This window comes from Mytilus galloprovincialis, chromosome 6, assembly GCF_965363235.1.
Source record: "Mytilus galloprovincialis chromosome 6, xbMytGall1.hap1.1, whole genome shotgun sequence".
Classification (NCBI taxonomy): Eukaryota; Metazoa; Mollusca; class Bivalvia; order Mytilida; family Mytilidae; genus Mytilus; species Mytilus galloprovincialis.
Genome location: NC_134843.1, coordinates 67,376,330 through 67,397,200, shown reverse-complemented (window position 1 = coordinate 67,397,200; position 20,871 = coordinate 67,376,330).

Sequence of the window (20,871 nt, the reverse complement as noted above, 5' to 3'; positions counted from 1 at the left end):
AACGAAAAGTGGGGTCATTAATTGTGGTCTTGGGCCTATAAAAGAGGCCACAGACCACAATTAATTCCTCTATTAGTTCTTTATAACTTTTTGTCACATTAAAAAAAATGCACCGAATCTTTTTATCAATTTTTTTCTGTGTGTAATGTATAGTACTAGTTTTAAAATATATCCAAAATTCAGAAGAATTGCTTTCACACATCATACAAATTTAGTCAAAACACATCCATACCCCAATGGAAAGGTCAAGAAATCTTCCGAAAACTGTTAATATATCCTATTTGGACTTGGCCTAATCACTCTTTCCATATTAAAAACAGTTAAAATGCATTCTACAAAAATTTATTTCACCTCTCTTCTTTCATTTCCATCCCCTAAAAACTAAGAAATGAATGAAAAAGGCAAAGAAAAAAAAAAAGAAAGAAAAAATACACTTTAATTATAGGGAACTATATACATGATATACGTGAACAACGAAAACGAAAAGTGGGGTCATTAATTGTGGTCTTTGGCCTATAAAAGAGGCAACAGACCACAATTAATTCCTCTATTAGTTCTTTATAACTTTTTGTCACATTAAAAAAATTGCACCGAATCTTTTTGTCAAATGTTTTGTGTGTGTAATGAATAGTTCTAGTCCAAAAATATATCCAAAATTCAGAAAGATTGCTTTCACACATCAAACAAATTTAGCCAATACAAATCCATACCCCAATGGACAAGTCAAGATATGTTCTGAAAACTGTAAATATCACCTTTTTGGACTTGGCCTAATCAATCTTTCCATATTAAAATCAGTTAAAACATATTCAACAAAATTGTATTTCACCTCTCTTCTTTCATTTCCACCCCCTAAAAACTAAGAAATGAATGAAAAAGGCAAAGAAAAAAAAGAAAGAAAAAATACAGTTTAATTATAGGGAACTATATACGTGAACAACGAAAAGTGGGGTCATTAATTGTGGTCTTGGGCCTATAAAAGAGGCCACAGACCACAATTAATTCCTCTATTAGTTCTTTATAACTTTTTGTCACATTAAAAAAAATGCAACGAATCTTTTTATCAATTTTGTTCTGTGTGTAATGTATAGTACTAGTCCAAAAATATATCCAAAATTCAGAAGTATTGCTTTCACACATCATACAAATTTAGTCAAAACACATCCATACCCCAATGGAAAGGTCAAGAGATGTTCCGAAAACTGTAAATATATCCTATTTGGACTTGGCCTAATCACTCTTTCCATATTAAAAACAGTTAAAATGCATTCTACAAAAATTTATTTCACCTCTCTTCTTTCATTTCCATCCCCTAAAAACTAAAAAATGAATGAAAAAGGCAAAGAAAAAAAAGAAAGAAAAAATACACTTTAATTATAGGGAACTATATTCGTGAACAACGGAAAGTGGGGTCATTAATTGTGGTCTTAGGCCTATGAAAGAGGCCACAGACTACAATTAATTCCTCTATTAGTATTTATAACTTTTTGTCACGTTAAAAAAATCGCACCGAATCTTTTTGTCAATTTTTTTTTGTGTGTAATGTTTAGTACTAATTTAAAAACATATCCAAAATGCAGAAAGATTGCTTTCACACATCATACAAATTTAGTCAATACACATCCATACGGTAATGGAAAAGTAATAAAAACTAAGAAATGAATGAAAAAGGCAAAGAAAAAAAAGAAAGAAAAAATACACTTTAATTATAGGGAACTATATACGTGAACAACGAAAAGTTGGGTCATTAATTGTGGTCTTGGGCCTATAAAAGAGGCCACAGACCACAATCAATTCCTTTATTAGTTCTTTATAACTTTTTGTCACATTAAAAAAAATGCACCGAATCTTTTTGTCAAATGTTTTGTGTGTGTAATGTATAGTTCTAGTCCAAAAATATATCCAAAATTCAGAAAGAGTGCTTTCACACATCAAACAAATTTAGCCAATACAAATCCATACCCCAATGGACAAGTCAAGATATGTTCCGAAAACTGTAAATATCACCTTTTTGGACTTGGCCTAATCAATCTTTCCATATTAAAATCAGTTAAAACACATTCAACAAAATTGTATTTCACCTCTCTTCTTTCATTTCCACCCCCTAAAAACTAAGAAATGAATGAAAAAGGCAAAGAAAAAAAGAAAGAAAAAATACACTTTAATTATAGGGAACTATATACGTGAACAACGAAAAGTGGGGTCATTAATTGTGGTCTTGGGCCTATAAAAGAGGCCACAGACCACAATTAATTCCTCTATTAGTTCTTTATAACTTTTTGTCACATTAAAAAAAAATGCACCGAATCTTTTTATCAATTTTTTTCTGTGTGTAATGTATAGTACTAGTTTTAAAATATATCCAAAATTCAGAAGAATTGCTTTCACACATCATACAAATTTAGTCAAAACACATCCATACCCCAATGGAAAGGTCAAGAAATCTTCCGAAAACTGTTAATATATCCTATTTGGACTTGGCCTAATCACTCTTTCCATATTAAAAACAGTTAAAATGCATTCTACAAAAATTTATTTCACCTCTCTTCTTTCATTTCCACCCCCTAAAAACTAAGAAATGAATGAAAAAGGCAAAGAAAAAAAAAGAAAGAAAAAATACACTTTAATTATAGGGAACTATATACGTGAACAACGAAAAGTGGGGTCATTAATTGTGGTCTTGGGCCTATAATAGAGGCCACAGACCACAATCAATTCCTCTATTAGTTCTTTATAACTTTTTGTCACATTAAAAAAATGCACCGAATCTTTTTGTCAAATGTTTTGTGTGTGTAATGTATAGTACTAGTCCAAAAATATATCCAAAATTCAGAAAGATTGCTTTCACACATCAAACAAATTTAGCCAATACACATCCATACCCCAATGGACAAGTCAAGAAATGTTCCGAAAACTGTAAATATATCCTATTTGGACTTGGCCTAATCACTTTTTCCATACTAAAATCAGTTAAAATACATTCAACAAAATTGTATTTCACCTCTCTTCTTTCATTTCCACCCCCTAAAAACTAAGAAATGAATGAAAAAGGCAAAGAAAAAATACACTTTAAATATAGGGAACTATATTCGTGAATAACGGAAAGTGGGGTCATTAATTGTGGTCTAAGGCCTATGAAAGAGGCCACAGACCACAATCAATTCCTCTATTAGTATTTATAACTTTTTGTCACATTAAAAAAATTGCACCGAATCTTTTTGTCAATTTTTTTGTGAGTGTAATGTATAGCACTAGTTTAAAAATATATCCAAAATGAAGAAAGATTGCTTTCACACATCATACAAATTTAGTCAATACACATCCATACCGTAATCGAAAAGTCAAGAAATGTTCCGAAAACTGTAAATATCACCTTTTTGGACTTGGCCTAATCACTCTTACCATATTAAAATCAGTTAAATACATTCAACAAAAATGAATTTCACCTCTCTTTTTTCATTTCCACCCTTTAAAAACTAAGAAATGAATGAAAAAGGCAAAGAAAAAAAAGAAAGAAAAAATACACTTTATTTATAGGGAACTATATTCGTGAACCACGAGAAGTGGGGTCATTAATTGTGGTCTTGGGCCTATAAAAGAGGCAACAGACCACAATTAATTCCTCTATTAGTTCTTTATAACTTTTTGTCACATTAAAAAAATTGCACCGAATCTTTTTGTCAAATGTTTTGTGTGTGTAATGAATAGTTCTAGTCCAAAAATATATCCAAAATTCAGAAAGATTGCTTTCACACATCAAACAAATTTAGCCAATACAAATCCATACCCCAATAGACAAGTCAAGATATGTTCTGAAAACTGTAAATATCACCTTTTTGGACTTGGCCTAATCAATCTTTCCATATTAACATCAGTTAAAACATATTCAACAAAATTGTATTTCACCTCTCTTCTTTCATTTCCACCCCCTAAAAACTAAGAAATGAATGAAAAAGGCAAAGAAAAAAAGAAAGAAAAAATACACTTTAATTATAGGGAACTATATACGTGAACAAAGAAAAGTGGGGTCATTAATTGTGGTCTTGGGCCTATAAAAGAGGCAACAGACCACAATTAATTCCTCTATTAGTTCTTTATAACTTTTTGTCACATTAAAAAAAATGCATCGAATCTTTTTATCAATTTTTTTCTGTGTGTAATGTATAGTACTAGTTTTAAAATATATCCAAAATTCAGAAGAATTGCTTTCACACATCATACAAATTTAGTCAAAACACATCCATACCCCAATGGAAAGGTCAAGAAATGTTCCGAAAACTGTAAATATATCCTATTTGGACTTGGCCTAATCACTCTTTCCATATTAAAAACATTTAAATTGCATTCTACAAAAATTTATTTCACCTCTCTTCTTTCATTTCCATCCCCTAAAAACTAAGAAATGAATGAAAAAGGCAAAGAAAAAAAAAGAAAGAAAAAATACACTTTAATTATAGGGAACTATATACGTGAACAACGAAAACGAAAAGTGGGGTCATTAATTGTGGTCTTGGGCCTATAAAAGAGGCCACAGACCACAATCAATTCCTCTATTAGTTCTTTATAACTTTTTGTCACATTAAAAAAAATGCACCGAATCTTTTTGTCAAATGTTTTGTGTGTGTAATGTATAGTTCTAGTCCAAAAATATATCCAAAATTCAGAAAGATTGCTTTCACATATCAAACAAATTTAGCCAATACAAATCCATACCCCAATGGACAAGTCAAGATATGTTCCGAAAACTGTAAATATCACCTTTTTGGACTTGGCCTAATCAATCTTTCCATATTAAAATCAGTTAAAACACATTCAACAAAATTGTATTTCACATCTCTTCTTTCATTTCCACCCCCTAAAAACTAAGAAATGAATGAAAAAGGCAAAGAAAAAAAGAAAGAAAAAATACACTTTAATTATAGGGAACTATATACGTGAACAACGGAAAGTGGGGTCATTAATTGTGGTCTTTGGCCTATGAAAGAGGCCACAGACCACAATTAATTCCTCTATTAGTTCTTTATAACTTTTTGTCACATTAAAAAAAAATGCACCGAATCTTTTTATCAATTTTTTTCTGTGTGTAATGTATAGTACTAGTTTTAAAATATATCCAAAATTCAGAAGAATTGCTTTCACACATCATACAAATTTAGTCAAAACACATCCATACCCCAATGGAAAGGTCAAGAAATCTTCCGAAAACTGTTAATATATCCTATTTGGACTTGGCCTAATCACTCTTTCCATATTAAAAACAGTTAAAATGCATTCTACAAAAATTTATTTCACCTCTCTTCTTTCATTTCCACCCCCTAAAAACTAAGAAATGAATGAAAAAGGCAAAGAAAAAAAAAGAAAGAAAAAATACACTTTAATTATAGGGAACTATATACGTGAACAACGAAAAGTGGGGTCATTAATTGTGGTCTTGGGCCTATAATAGAGGCCACAGACCACAATCAATTCCTCTATTAGTTCTTTATAACTTTTTGTCACATTAAAAAAATGCACCGAATCTTTTTGTCAAATGTTTTGTGTGTGTAATGTATAGTACTAGTCCAAAAATATATCCAAAATTCAGAAAGATTGCTTTCACACATCAAACAAATTTAGCCAATACACATCCATACCCCAATGGACAAGTCAAGAAATGTTCCGAAAACTGTAAATATATCCTATTTGGACTTGGCCTAATCACTTTTTCCATACTAAAATCAGTTAAAATACATTCAACAAAATTGTATTTCACCTCTCTTCTTTCATTTCCACCCCCTAAAAACTAAGAAATGAATGAAAAAGGCAAAGAAAAAATACACTTTAAATATAGGGAACTATATTCGTGAATAACGGAAAGTGGGGTCATTAATTGTGGTCTAAGGCCTATGAAAGAGGCCACAGACCACAATCAATTCCTCTATTAGTATTTATAACTTTTTGTCACATTAAAAAAATTGCACCGAATCTTTTTGTCAATTTTTTTGTGAGTGTAATGTATAGCACTAGTTTAAAAATATATCCAAAATGAAGAAAGATTGCTTTCACACATCATACAAATTTAGTCAATACACATCCATACCGTAATCGAAAAGTCAAGAAATGTTCCGAAAACTGTAAATATCACCTTTTTGGACTTGGCCTAATCACTCTTACCATATTAAAATCAGTTAAATACATTCAACAAAAATGAATTTCACCTCTCTTTTTTCATTTCCACCCTTTAAAAACTAAGAAATGAATGAAAAAGGCAAAGAAAAAAAAGAAAGAAAAAATACACTTTATTTATAGGGAACTATATTCGTGAACCACGAGAAGTGGGGTCATTAATTGTGGTCTTGGGCCTATGAAAGAGGCAACAGACCACAATTAATTCCTCTATTAGTTCTTTATAACTTTTTGTCACATTAAAAAAATTGCACCGAATCTTTTTGTCAAATGTTTTGTGTGTGTAATGAATAGTTCTAGTCCAAAAATATATCCAAAATTCAGAAAGATTGCTTTCACACATCAAACAAATTTAGCCAATACAAATCCATACCCCAATAGACAAGTCAAGATATGTTCTGAAAACTGTAAATATCACCTTTTTGGACTTGGCCTAATCAATCTTTCCATATTAAAATCAGTTAAAACATATTCAACAAAATTGTATTTCACCTCTCTTCTTTCATTTCCACCCCCTAAAAACTAAGAAATGAATGAAAAAGGCAAAGAAAAAAAGAAAGAAAAAATACACTTTAATTATAGGGAACTATATACGTGAACAAAGAAAAGTGGGGTCATTAATTGTGGTCTTGGGCCTATAAAAGAGGCAACAGACCACAATTAATTCCTCTATTAGTTCTTTATAACTTTTTGTCACATTAAAAAAAATGCATCGAATCTTTTTATCAATTTTTTTCTGTGTGTAATGTATAGTACTAGTTTTAAAATATATCCAAAATTCAGAAGAATTGCTTTCACACATCATACAAATTTAGTCAAAACACATCCATACCCCAATGGAAAGGTCAAGAAATGTTCCGAAAACTGTAAATATATCCTATTTGGACTTGGCCTAATCACTCTTTCCATATTAAAAACATTTAAATTGCATTCTACAAAAATTTATTTCACCTCTCTTCTTTCATTTCCATCCCCTAAAAACTAAGAAATGAATGAAAAAGGCAAAGAAAAAAAAAGAAAGAAAAAATACACTTTAATTATAGGGAACTATATACGTGAACAACGAAAACGAAAAGTGGGGTCATTAATTGTGGTCTTGGGCCTATAAAAGAGGCCACAGACCACAATCAATTCCTCTATTAGTTCTTTATAACTTTTTGTCACATTAAAAAAAATGCACCGAATCTTTTTGTCAAATGTTTTGTGTGTGTAATGTATAGTTCTAGTCCAAAAATATATCCAAAATTCAGAAAGATTGCTTTCACATATCAAACAAATTTAGCCAATACAAATCCATACCCCAATGGACAAGTCAAGATATGTTCCGAAAACTGTAAATATCACCTTTTTGGACTTGGCCTAATCAATCTTTCCATATTAAAATCAGTTAAAACACATTCAACAAAATTGTATTTCACATCTCTTCTTTCATTTCCACCCCCTAAAAACTAAGAAATGAATGAAAAAGGCAAAGAAAAAAAGAAAGAAAAAATACACTGTAATTATAGGGAACTATATACGTGAACAACGGAAAGTGGGGTCATTAATTGTGGTCTTTGGCCTATGAAAGAGGCCACAGACCACAATTAATTCCTCTATTAGTATTTATAACTTTTTGTCACATTACAAAAATTGCACCGAATCTTTTTGTCAATTTTTTTGTGTGTGTAATGTATAGTACTAATTTAAAAACGTATCCAAAATGCAGAAAGATTGCTTTCACACATCATACAAATTTAGTCAATACACATCCATACCGTAATGGAAAAGTCAAGAAATGTTCCGAAAACTGTAAATATCACCTTTTTGGACTTGGCCTAATTACTCTTTCCATATTAAAATCAGTTGAAATACATTCAACAAAAATGTATTTCACCTCTCTTCTTTCATTTCTACCCCATAAAAACTAAGAAATGAATGAAAAAGGCAAAGAAAAAAAAGAAAGAAAAAATACACTTTAATTATAGGGAACTATATACGTGAACAACGAAAACGAAAAGTGGGGTCATTAATTGTGGTCTTGGGCCTATAAAAGAGGGCACAGACCACAATCAATTCCTCTATTAGTTCTTTATAACTTTTTGTCACATTAAAAAAAATGCACCGAATCTTTTTGTCAAATGTTTTGTGTGTGTAATGTATAGTTCTAGTCCAAAAATATATCCAAAATTCAGAAACATTGCTTTCACACATCATACAAATTTAGTCAATACACATCCATACCGTAATCGAAAAGTCAAGAAATGTTCCGAAAACTGTAAATATCACCTTTTTGGACTTGGCCTAATCACTCTTTCCATATTAAAATCAGTTAAATACATTCAACAAAAATGACTTTCACCTCTCTTTTTTCATTTCCACCCCCTAAAAACTAAGAAATGAATGAAAAAGGCAAAGAAAAAAAAGTAAGAAAAAATACACTAAGTCTTTAATTATAGGGAACTATATACGTGAACAGCGAAAACGAAAAGTGGGGTCATTAATTGTGGTCTTGGGCCTATAAAAGAGGCCACAGACCACAATCAATTCCTCTATTAGTTCTTTATAACTTTTTGTCACATTAAAAAAAATGCACCGAATCTTTTTATCATTTTTTTTCTGTGTGTAATGTATAGTACTAGTCCAAAAATATATCCAAAATTCAGAAAGATTGCTTTTACACATCATACAAATTTAGTCAAAACACATCCATACCCCAATGGAAAGGTCAAGAAATGTTCCGAAAACTGTAAATATCACCTTTTTGGACTTGGCCTAATCACTCTTTCCATATCAAAAACAGTTAAAATGCATTCTACAAAAATTTATTTCACCTCTCTTCTTTCATTTCCATCCCCTAAAAGCTAAGAAATGAATTAAAAAGGCAAAGAAAAAAAGAAAGAAAAAATACACTTTAATTATAGGGAACTATATTCGAGAACAACGGAAAGTGGGGTCATTAATTGTGGTCTTGGGCCTATGAAACAGGCCACAGACCACAATTAATTCCTCTATTAGTTCTTTATAACTTTTTGTTACATAAATAAAATTGCACCGAATCTTTTTGTCAAATGTTTTGTGGGTGTAATGTATAATTCTAGTCCAAAAATATATCCAAAATTCAGAAAGATTGCTTTCACACATCAAGCAAATTTAGCCAGTACAAATCCATACCCCAATGGACAAGTCAAGATATGTTCCGAAAACTGTAAATATCACCTTTTTAGACTTGGCCTAATCAATCTTTCCATATTAAAATCAGTTAAAACACATTCAACAAAATTGTATTTCACCTCTCTTCTTTCATTTCCACCCCCTAAAAACTAAGAAATGAATGAAAAAGGCAAATAAAAAAAAAAGAAAAAATACACTTTAATTATAGGGAACTATATACGTGAACAACGAAAAGTGGGGTCATTAATTGTGGTCTTGGGCCTATAAAAGAGGCCACGGACCAAAATTAATTCCTCTATTAGTTCTTTTCAATTTTTGTCACATTAAAAAAATTGCACCGAATCTTTTTGTCAATTTTGTTTGTGTGTAATGTATAGTACTTGTCTAAAAATATATCCAAAATTCAGAAAATGTTGCTTTCACACATCATACAAATTTAGCCAATAAACATCCATACCCCAATGGACAAGTCCAGAGATGTTCCGAAAACTGTAAATATCACCTTTTTGCACTTGGCCTTATCACTCTTTCCATATTAAAATCAGTTAAATACATTCAACAAAAATTTATTTCACCTCTCTTCTTTCATGTCCACCCCCTAAAAACTAAGGAATGAATGAAAAAGGCAAAGAAAAAAAGAAAGAAAAAATACACTTTAATTATAGGGAACTATATACGTGAACAACGAAAAGTGGGGTCATTAATTGTGGTCTTGGGCCTATAAAATAGGACACAGACCACAATTAATTCCTCTATTAGTTCTTTATAACTTTTTGTCACATTAAAAAAAAAGCACCGAATCTTTTTATCAATTTTTTTCTGTGTGTAATGTATAGTACTAGTCCAAAAATATATCCAAAATTCAGAAAGATTGCTTTCACACATCATACAAATGTAGTCAAAACACATTCATAACCCAATGGAAAGGTCAAGAAATGTTCCGAAAACTGTAAATATCACCTTTTTGGATTTGGCCTAATCACTCTTTCCATATTAAAAACAGTTAAAATGCATTCTACAAAAATTTATTTCACCTCTCTTCTTTCTGTTCCATCCCCTAAAAACTAAAAAATGAATGAAAAAGGCAAAGAAAAAAAAAGAAAGAAAAAATACACTTTAATTATAGGGAACTATATTCGTGAACAACGGAAAGTGGGGTCATTAATTGTGGTCTTGGGCCTATGAAAGAGGCCACAGACAACAATTAATTCCTCTATTAGTATTTATAACTTTTTGTCACATTAAAAAAATTGCACCGAATCTTTTTGTCAATTTTTTGGTGTGTGTAATGTATAGTACTAGTTTTAAAATATATCCAAAATTCAGAAAGATTGCTTTCACACATCATACAAATTTAGTCAATACACATCCATACCGTAATGGAAAAGTCAAGAAATGTTCCGAAAACTGTAAATATCACCTTTTTGGACTTGGCCTAATCACTCTTTCCATATTAAAATCAGTTAAAATACATTCAACAAAATTGTATTTCACCTCTCTTTTTTCATTTCCACGTCCTAAAAACTAAGAAATGAATGAATAAGGCAAAGAAAAAAAAACAAAACAAAAATTTACTTTAATTATAGGGAACTATAGTCGTGAACAACGAAAAGTGGGGTCAATAATTGTGGTATTGAACCTATAAAAGAGGCCACAGACTACAATTAATTCCTCTATTAGTTCTTTATAACTTTTTTGTCACATTAAAAAAATTGCACCGAATCTTTTTGTCAAATGTTTTGTATGTGTAATGTATAGTACTAGTTAAAAAATATATCCAAAATTCAGGTTGATTGCTTTCACACATCATACAAATTTAGCCAATACACATCCATACCCCAATGGACAAGTCCAGAGATGTTCCGAAAACTGTAAATATCACTTTTTTGCACTTGAATGAAAAAGACCAAGAAAAAAAGAAAGAAAAAATACACTTTAATTATAGGGAACTATATTCGTGAACAACAAAAAGTGGGGTCATTAATTGTGGTATTTGGCCTATAAAAGATGCCACAGACTACAATTAATTCCTCTATTTGTTCTTTATAACTGTTCCGAAAACTGTAAATATCACCTTTTTGCACTTGGCCTAATCACTCTTTCCATATTAAAATCAGTTAAAATACACTCAACAAAAATTTATTTCACCTCTCTTCTTTCATTTCCACCCCCTAAAACTAAGAAATGAATGAAAAAGACCAAGAAAAAAGAAAGACAAAATACACTTTAATTATAGGGCACTATAGTCGTGAACAACGAAAATTGGGGTCAATGATTGTGGTCTTGGGCCTATAAAAGAGGCCACGGACCAAAATTAATTCCTCTATTAGTTCTTTTCAATTTTTGTCACATTAAAAAAATTGCACCGAATCTTTTTGTCAATTTTGTTTGTGTGTAATGTATAGTACTTGTCTAAAAATATATCCAATTTCAGAAAATATTGCTTTCACACATCATACAAATTTAGCCAATAAACATCCATACCCCAATGGACAAGTCCAGAGATGTTCCGAAAACTGTAAATATCACCTTTTTGCACTTGGCCTTATCACTCTTTCCATATTAAAATCAGTTAAATACATTCAACAAAAATTTATTTCACCTCTCTTCTTTCATGTCCACCCCCTAAAAACTAAGAAATGAATGAAAAAGGCAAAGAAAAAAAGAAAGAAAAAATACACTTTAATTATAGGGAACTATAGTCGTGAACAACGAAAAGTGGGGTCATTAATTGTGGTATTTGACCTATAAAAGAGGCCACAGACTACAATTAATTCCTCTATTTGTTCTTTATAACTTTTGGTCACATTAAAAAATTCCACCGAATTTTTTTGTCAATTTTTTTCGTGTGTAATGTATAGTTCTTGTCTAAAAATATATCCAAAATTCAGAAAATATTGCTTTCATACATCATCATGATCATACAAATTTAGCCAATACACATCCATACCCCAATGGACAAGTCAAGAGATGTTTCGAAAACTGTAAATATCACCTTTTTGCACTTGGCCTTTTCCCTCTTTCCATACTAAAATCAGTTAAAATACATTAAACAAAAATTTATTTCACCTCTCTTATTTCATTTCCACCCCCTAAAAACTAAGATATGAATGAAAAAGACCAAGAAAAAAAGAAAGAAAAAATACACTTTAATTATAGGGAACTATATTCGTGAACAACGAAAAGTGGGGTCAATAATTGTGGTATTGGGCCTATAAAAGAGGCCACAGACCACAATTAATTCCTCTATTAGTTCTTTATAACTTTTTGTCACATTAAAAAAATTGCACTGAATCTTTTTGTCAATTTTGTTTGTGTGTAATGTATAGTTCTTGTCTAATAATATATCCAAAATTCAGAAAATATTGCTTTCACACATCATACAAATTTAGCCAATAAACATCCATACCCAAATGGACAAGTCAAGAGATGTTTCGAAAACTGTAAATATCACCTTTTAGCACTTGGCCTTATCACTCTTTCCATATTAAAATCAGTTAAATACATTCAACAAAAATTTATTTCACCTCTCTTCTTTCATGTTCACCCCCTAAAAACTAAGAAATGAATGAAAAAGACCAAGAAAAAAAGGAAGAATGAAAAACACTTTAATTATAGGGAACTATATTCGTGAACAACGAAAAGTGGGGTCATTAATTGTGGTATTTGGCCTATAAAAGAGGCCACAGACTACAATTAATTCCTCTATTTGTTCTTTATAACTTTAGGTCACATTAAAAAAATTGCAGCGAATTTTTTTGTCAATTTTTTTCGTGTGTAATGTATAGTACTTGTCTAAAAATATATCCAAAATTCAGAAAAGATTGCTTTCAGACATTATACAAATTTAGCCAATACACATCCATACCCCAATGGACAAGTCAAGAGATGTTCCGAAAACTGTAAATATCACCTTAATCACTCTTTCCATATTAAAATCAGTTAAAATACACTCAACAAAAATTTATTTCACCTCTCTTCTTTCATGTCCACCCCCTAAAACTAAGAAATGAATGAAAAAGACCAAGAAAAAAAAGAAAGACAAAATACACTTTAATTATAGGGCACTATAGTCGTGAACAACGAAAATTGGGGTCAATGATTGTGGTCTTGGGCCTATAAAAGAGGCCACGGACCAAAATTAATTCCTCTATTAGTTCTTTTCAATTTTTGTCACATTAAAAAAATTGCACCGAATCTTTTTGTCAATTTTATTTGTGTGTAATGTATAGTACTTGTCTAAAAATATATCCAAAATTCAGAAAATATTGCTTTCACACATCATACAAATTTAGCCAATAAACATCCATACCCCAATGGACAAGTCCAGAGATGTTCCGAAAACTGTAAATATCACCTTTTTGCACTTGGCCTTATCACTCTTTCCATATTAAAATCAGTTAAATACATTCAACAAAAATTTATTTCACCTCTCTTCTTTCATGTTCACCCCCTAAAAACTAAGAAATGAATGAAAAAGACCAAGAAAAAAAGGAAGAATAAAAAACACTTTAATTATAGGGAACTATATTCGTGAACAACGAAAAGTGGGGTCATTAATTGTGGTATTTGGCCTATAAAAGAGGCCACAGACTACAATTAATTCCTCTATTTGTTCTTTATAACTTTAGGTCACATTAAAAAAATTGCAGCAATTTTTTTGTCATTTTTTTTCGTGTGTAATGTATAGTACTTGTCTAAAAATATATCCAAAATTCAGAAAAGATTGCTTTCAGACATTATACAAATTTAGCCAATACACATCCATACCCCAATGGACAAGTCAAGAGATGTTCCGAAAACTGTAAATATCACCTTAATCACTCTTTCCATATTAAAATCAGTTAAAATACACTCAACAAAAATTTATTTCACCTCTCTTCTTTCATGTCCACCCCCTAAAACTAAGAAATGAATGAAAAAGACCAAGAAAAAAAGAAAGACAAAATACACTTTAATTATAGGGCACTATAGTCGTGAACAACGAAAATTGGGGTCAATGATTGTGGTCTTGGGCCTATAAAAGAGGCCACGGACCAAAATTAATTCCTCTATTAGTTCTTTTCAATTTTTGTCACATTAAAAAAATTGCACCGAATCTTTTTGTCAATTTTATTTGTGTGTAATGTATAGTACTTGTCTAAAAATATATCCAAAATTCAGAAAATATTGCTTTCACACATCATACAAATTTAGCCAATAAACATCCATACCCCAATGGACAAGTCCAGAGATGTTCCGAAAACTGTAAATATCACCTTTTTGCACTTGGCCTTATCACTCTTTCCATATTAAAATCAGTTAAATACATTCAACAAAAATTTATTTCACCTCTCTTCTTTCATGTCCACCCCCTAAAAACTAAGAAATGAATGAAAAAGACCAAGAAAAAAAGAAAGAAAAAATACACTTTAATTATAGGGAACTATAGTCGTGAACAACGAAAAGTGGGGTCATTAATTGTGGTCTTGGGCCTATAAAAGAGGCCACAGGCCACAATCAATTCCTCTATTTGTTCTTTATAACTTTAGGTCACATTAAAAAAATTGCACCGAATCTTTTTGTCAATTTATTTTGTGTGTAATGTATAGTTCTTGTCTAATAATATATCCAAAATTCAGAAAATATTGCTTTCACACAGTACACAAATTTAGCCAATAAACATCCATACCCCAATGGACAAGTCCAGAGATGTTCCGAAAACTGTAAATATCACCTTTTTGCACTTGGCCTTATCACTCTTTCCATATTAAAATCAGTTAAATACATTCAACAAAAATTTATTTCACCTCTCTTCTTTCATGTCCACCCCCTAAAAACTAAGAAATGAATGAAAAAGACCAAGAAAAAAAGAAAGAAAAAATACACTTTAATTATAGGGAACTATAGTCGTGAACAACGAAAAGTGGGGTCATTAATTGTGGTCTTGGGCCTATAAAAGAGGCCACAGACCACAATCAATTCCTCTATTTGTTCTTTATAACTTTAGGTCACATTAAAAAAATTGCACCGAATTTTTTTGTCAATTTTTTTCGTGTGTAATGTATAGTACTTGTCTAAAAATATATCCAAAATTCAGAAAATATTGCTTTCACACATCATACAAATTTTGCCAATAAACATCCATACCCCAATGGACAAGTCCAGAGATGTTCCGAAAACTGTAAATATCACCTTTTTGCACTTGGCCTTATCACTCTTTCCATATTAAAATCAGTTAAATACATTCAACAAAAATTTATTTCACCTCTCTTCTTTCATGTCCACCCCCTAAAAACTAAGGAATGAATGAAAAAGGCAAAGAAAAAAAGAAAGAAAAAATACACTTTAATTATAGGGAACTATATACGTGAACAACGAAAAGTGGGGTCATTAATTGTGGTCTTGGGCCTATAAAATAGGACACAGACCACAATTAATTCCTCTATTAGTTCTTTATAACTTTTTGTCACATTAAAAAAAATGCACCGAATCTTTTTATCAATTTTTTTCTGTGTGTAATGTATAGTACTAGTCCAAAAATATATCCAAAATTCAGAAAGATTGCTTTCACACATCATACAAATGTAGTCAAAACACATCCATAACCCAATGGAAAGGTCAAGAAATGTTCCGAAAACTGTAAATATCACCTTTTTGGATTTGGCCTAATCACTCTTTCCATATTAAAAACAGTTAAAATGCATTCTACAAAAATTTATTTCACCTCTCTTCTTTCTGTTCCATCCCCTAAAAACTAAAAAATGAATGAAAAAGGCAAAGAAAAAAAAAGAAAGAAAAAATACACTTTAATTATAGAGAACTATATTCGTGAACAACGGAAAGTGGGGTCATTAATTGTGGTCTTGGGCCTATGACAGAGGCCACAGACCACAATTAATTCCTCTATTAGTACTTATAACTTTTTGTCACATTTAAAAAATTGCACCGAATCTTTTTGTCAATTTTTTGGTGTGTGTAATGTATAGTACTAGTTTTAAAATATATCCAAAATTCAGAAAGATTGCTTTCACACATCATACAAATTTAGTCAATACACATCCATACCGTAATGGAAAAGTCAAGAAATGTTCCGAAAACTGTAAATATCACCTTTTTGGACTTGGCCTAATCACTCTTTCCATATTAAAATCAGTTAAAATACATTCAACAAAAATGTATTTCACCTCTCTTTTTTCATTTCCACGTCCTAAAAACTAAGAAATGAATGAATAAGGCAAAAAAAAAAAAACAAAACAAAAATTTACTTTAATTATAGGGAACTATAGTCGTGAACAACGAAAAGTGGGGTCAATAATTGTGGTATTGAACCTATAAAAGAGGCCACAGACTACAATTAATTCCTCTATTAGTTCTTTATAACTTTTTTGTCACATTAAAAAAATTGCACCGAATCTTTTTGTCAAATGTTTTGTATGTGTAATGTATAGTACTAGTTAAAAAATATATCCAAAATTCAGGTAGATTGCTTTCACACATCATACAAATTTAGCCAATACACATCCATACCCCAATGGACAAGTCCAGAGATGTTCCGAAAACTGTAAATATCACTTTTTTGCACTTGAATGAAAAAGACCAAGAAAAAAAGAAAGAAAAAATACACTTTAATTATAGGGAACTATAGTCGTGAACAACGAAAAGTGGGGTCATTAATTGTGGTATTTGACCTATAAAAGAGGCCACAGACTACAATTAATTCCTCTATTTGTTCTTTATAACTTTTGGTCACATTAAAAAATTGCACCGAATTTTTTTGTCAATTTTTTTCGTGTGTAATGTATAGTTCTTGTCTAAAAATATATCCAAAATTCAGAAAATATTGCTTTCATACATCATCATGATCATACAAATTTAGCCAATACATATCCATACCCCAATGGACAAGTCAAGAGATGTTTCGAAAACTGTAAATATCACCTTTTTGCACTTGGCCTTTTCCCTCTTTCCATACTAAAATCAGTTAAAATACATTAAACAAAAATTTATTTCACCTCTCTTATTTCATTTCCACCCCCTAAAAACTAAGATATGAATGAAAAAGACCAAGAAAAAAAGAAAGAAAAATACACTTTAATTATAGGGAACTATATTCGTGAACAACGAAAAGTGGGGTCAATAATTGTGGTATTGGGCCTATAAAAGAGGCCACAGACCACAATTAATTCCTCTATTAGTTCTTTATAACTTTTTGTCACATTAAAAAAATTGCACCGAATCTTTTTGTCAATTTTGTTTGTGTGTAATGTATAGTTCTTGTCTAATTATATATCCAAAATTCAGAAAATATTGCTTTCACACATCATACAAATTTAGCCAATAAACATCCATACCCAAATGGACAAGTCAAGAGATGTTTCGAAAACTGTAAATATCACCTTTTAGCACTTGGCCTTATCACTCTTTCCATATTAAAATCAGTTAAATACATTCAACAAAAATTTATTTCACCTCTCTTCTTTCATGTTCACCCCCTAAAAACTAAGAAATGAATGAAAAAGACCAAGAAAAAAAGGAAGAATAAAAAACACTTTAATTATAGGGAACTATATTCGTGAACAACGAAAAGTGGGGTCATTAATTGTGGTATTTGGCCTATAAAAGAGGCCACAGACTACAATTAATTCCTCTATTTGTTCTTTATAACTTTAGGTCACATTAAAAAAATTGCAGCGAATTTTTTTGTCAATTTTTTTCGTGTGTAATGTATAGTACTTGTCTAAAAATATATCCAAAATTCAGAAAAGATTGCTTTCAGACATTATACAAATTTAGCCAATACACACATCCATACCCCAATGGACAAGTCAACAGATGTTCCGAAAACTGTAAATATCACCTTAATCACTCTTTCCATATTAAAATCAGTTAAAATACACTCAACAAAAATTTATTTCACCTCTCTTCTTTCATGTCCACCCCCTAAAACTAAGAAATGAATGAAAAAGACCAAGAAAAAAAGAAAGACAAAATACACTTTAATTATAGGGCACTATAGTCGTGAACAACGAAAATTGGGGTCAATGATTGTGGTCTTGGGCCTATAAAAGAGGCCACGGACCAAAATTAATTTCTCTATTAGTTCTTTTCAATTTTTGTCACATTAAAAAAATTGCACCGAATCTTTTTGTCAATTTTATTTGTGTGTAATGTATAGTACTTGTCTAAAAATATATCCAAAATTCAGAAAATATTGCTTTCACACATCATACAAATTTAGCCAATAAACATCCATACCCCAATGGACAAGTCCAGAGATGTTCCGAAAACTGTAAATATCACCTTTTTGCACTTGGCCTTATCACTCTTTCCATATTAAAATCAGTTAAATACATTCAACAAAAATTTATATCACCTCTCTTCTTTCATGTCCACCCCCTAAAAACTAAGAAATGAATGAAAAAGACCAAGAAAAAAAGAAAGAAAAAATACACTTTAATTATAGGGAACTATAGTCGTGAACAACGAAAAGTGGGGTCATTAATTGTGGTCTTGGGCCTATAAAAGAGGCCACAGGCCACAATCAATTCCTCTATTTGTTCTTTATAACTTTAGGTCACATTAAAAAAATTGCACCGAATCTTTTTGTCAATTTTTTTTGTGTGTAATGTATAGTTCTTGTCTAATAATATATCCAAAATTCAGAAAATATTGCTTTCACACATTACACAAATTTAGCCAATAAACATCCATACCCCAATGGACAAGTCCAGAGATGTTCCGAAAACTGTAAATATCACCTTTTGCACTTGGCCTTATCACTCTTTCCATATTAAAATCAGTTAAATACATTCAACAAAAATTTATTTCACCTCTCTTCTTTCATGTCCACCCCCTAAAAACTAAGAAATGAATGAAAAAGACCAAGAAAAAAAGAAAGAAAAAATACACTTTAATTATAGGGAACTATAGTCGTGAACAACGAAAAGTGGGGTCATTAATTGTGGTCTTGGGCCTATAAAAGAGGCCACAGACCACAATCAATTCCTCTATTTGTTCTTTATAACTTTAGGTCACATTAAAAAAATTGCACCGAATTTTTTTGTCAATTTTTTTCGTGTGTAATGTATAGTACTTGTCTAAAAATATATCCAAATTTCAGAAAATATTGCTTTCATACATCATCATGATCATACAAATTTAGCCAATACACATCCATACCCCAATGGACAAGTCAAGAGATGTTCCGAAAACTGTAAATATCACCTTTTTGCACTTGGCCTTTTCCCTCTTTCCATACTAAAATCAGTTAAAATACATTAAACAAAAATTTATTTCACCTCTCTTATTTCATTTCCACCCCCTAAAAACTAAGAAATGAATGAAAAAGACCAAGAAAAAAAGAAAGAAAAAAAAACACTTTAATTATAGGGAACTATATTCGTGAACAACGAAAAGTGGGGTCAATAATTGTGGTATTGGGCCTATAAAAGAGGCCACAGACCACAATTAATTCCTCTATTAGTTCTTTATAACTTTTTGTCACATTAAAAAAATTGCACCGAATCTTTTTGTCAATTTTTTTTGTGTGTAATGTATAGTTCTTGTCTAATAATATATCCAAAATTCAGAAAATATTGCTTTCACACATCATACAAATTTAGCCAATAAACATCCATACCCAAATGGACAAGTCAAGAGATGTTTCGAAAAATGTAAATATCACCTTTTTGAACTTGGTTTTATCACTCTTTCCATATTAAAATCAGTTAAATACATTCAACAAAAATTTATTTCACCTCTCTTCTTTCATGTTCACCCCCTAAAAACTAAGAAATGAATGAAAAAGACCAAGAAAAAAAGAAAGAAAAAAAGAACACTTTAATTATAGGGAACTATATTCGTGAACAACGAAAAGTGGGGTCATTAATTGTGGTCTTGGGTCTATAAAAGAGGCCACAGACCACAATTAATTTCTCTAATAGTTCTTTATAACTTGTTTGTCACATTAAAAAAATTGCACCGAATTTTTTTGTCAATTTTTTTTTGTGTGTAATGTATAGTACTTGTTTAAAAATATATCCAAAATTCAGAAAATATTGCTTTCACACATCATACAAATTTAGCCAATAAACATCCATACCCCAATGGACAAGTCAAGAGATGTTTCGAAAACTGTAAATATCAACTTTTTGCACTTGGCCTTATCACTCTTTCCATATTAAAATCAGTTAAATACATTCAACAAAAATTTATTTCACCTCTCTTCTGTCATGTCCACCCCCTAAAAACTAAGAAATGAATGAAAAAGAGCAAGAAAAAAAGAAAGAAAAAAACACTTTAATTATAGTGAACTATATTTGTGAACAACGAAAAGTGGGGTCATTAATTGTGGTATTTGGCCTATAAAAGAGGCCACAGACTACAATTAATTCCTCTATTTGTTCTTTATAACTTTTTGTTACATTCAAAAAATTGCACCGAACTTTTTTGTCAAATGTTTTGTATGTGTAATGTATAGTACTTGTCTAAAAATATATCCAAAATTCAGAATATATTACTTTCACGGTCCGTGTATATCTGCGTCCATTCGTTTTTCGTTTTGAAATATCA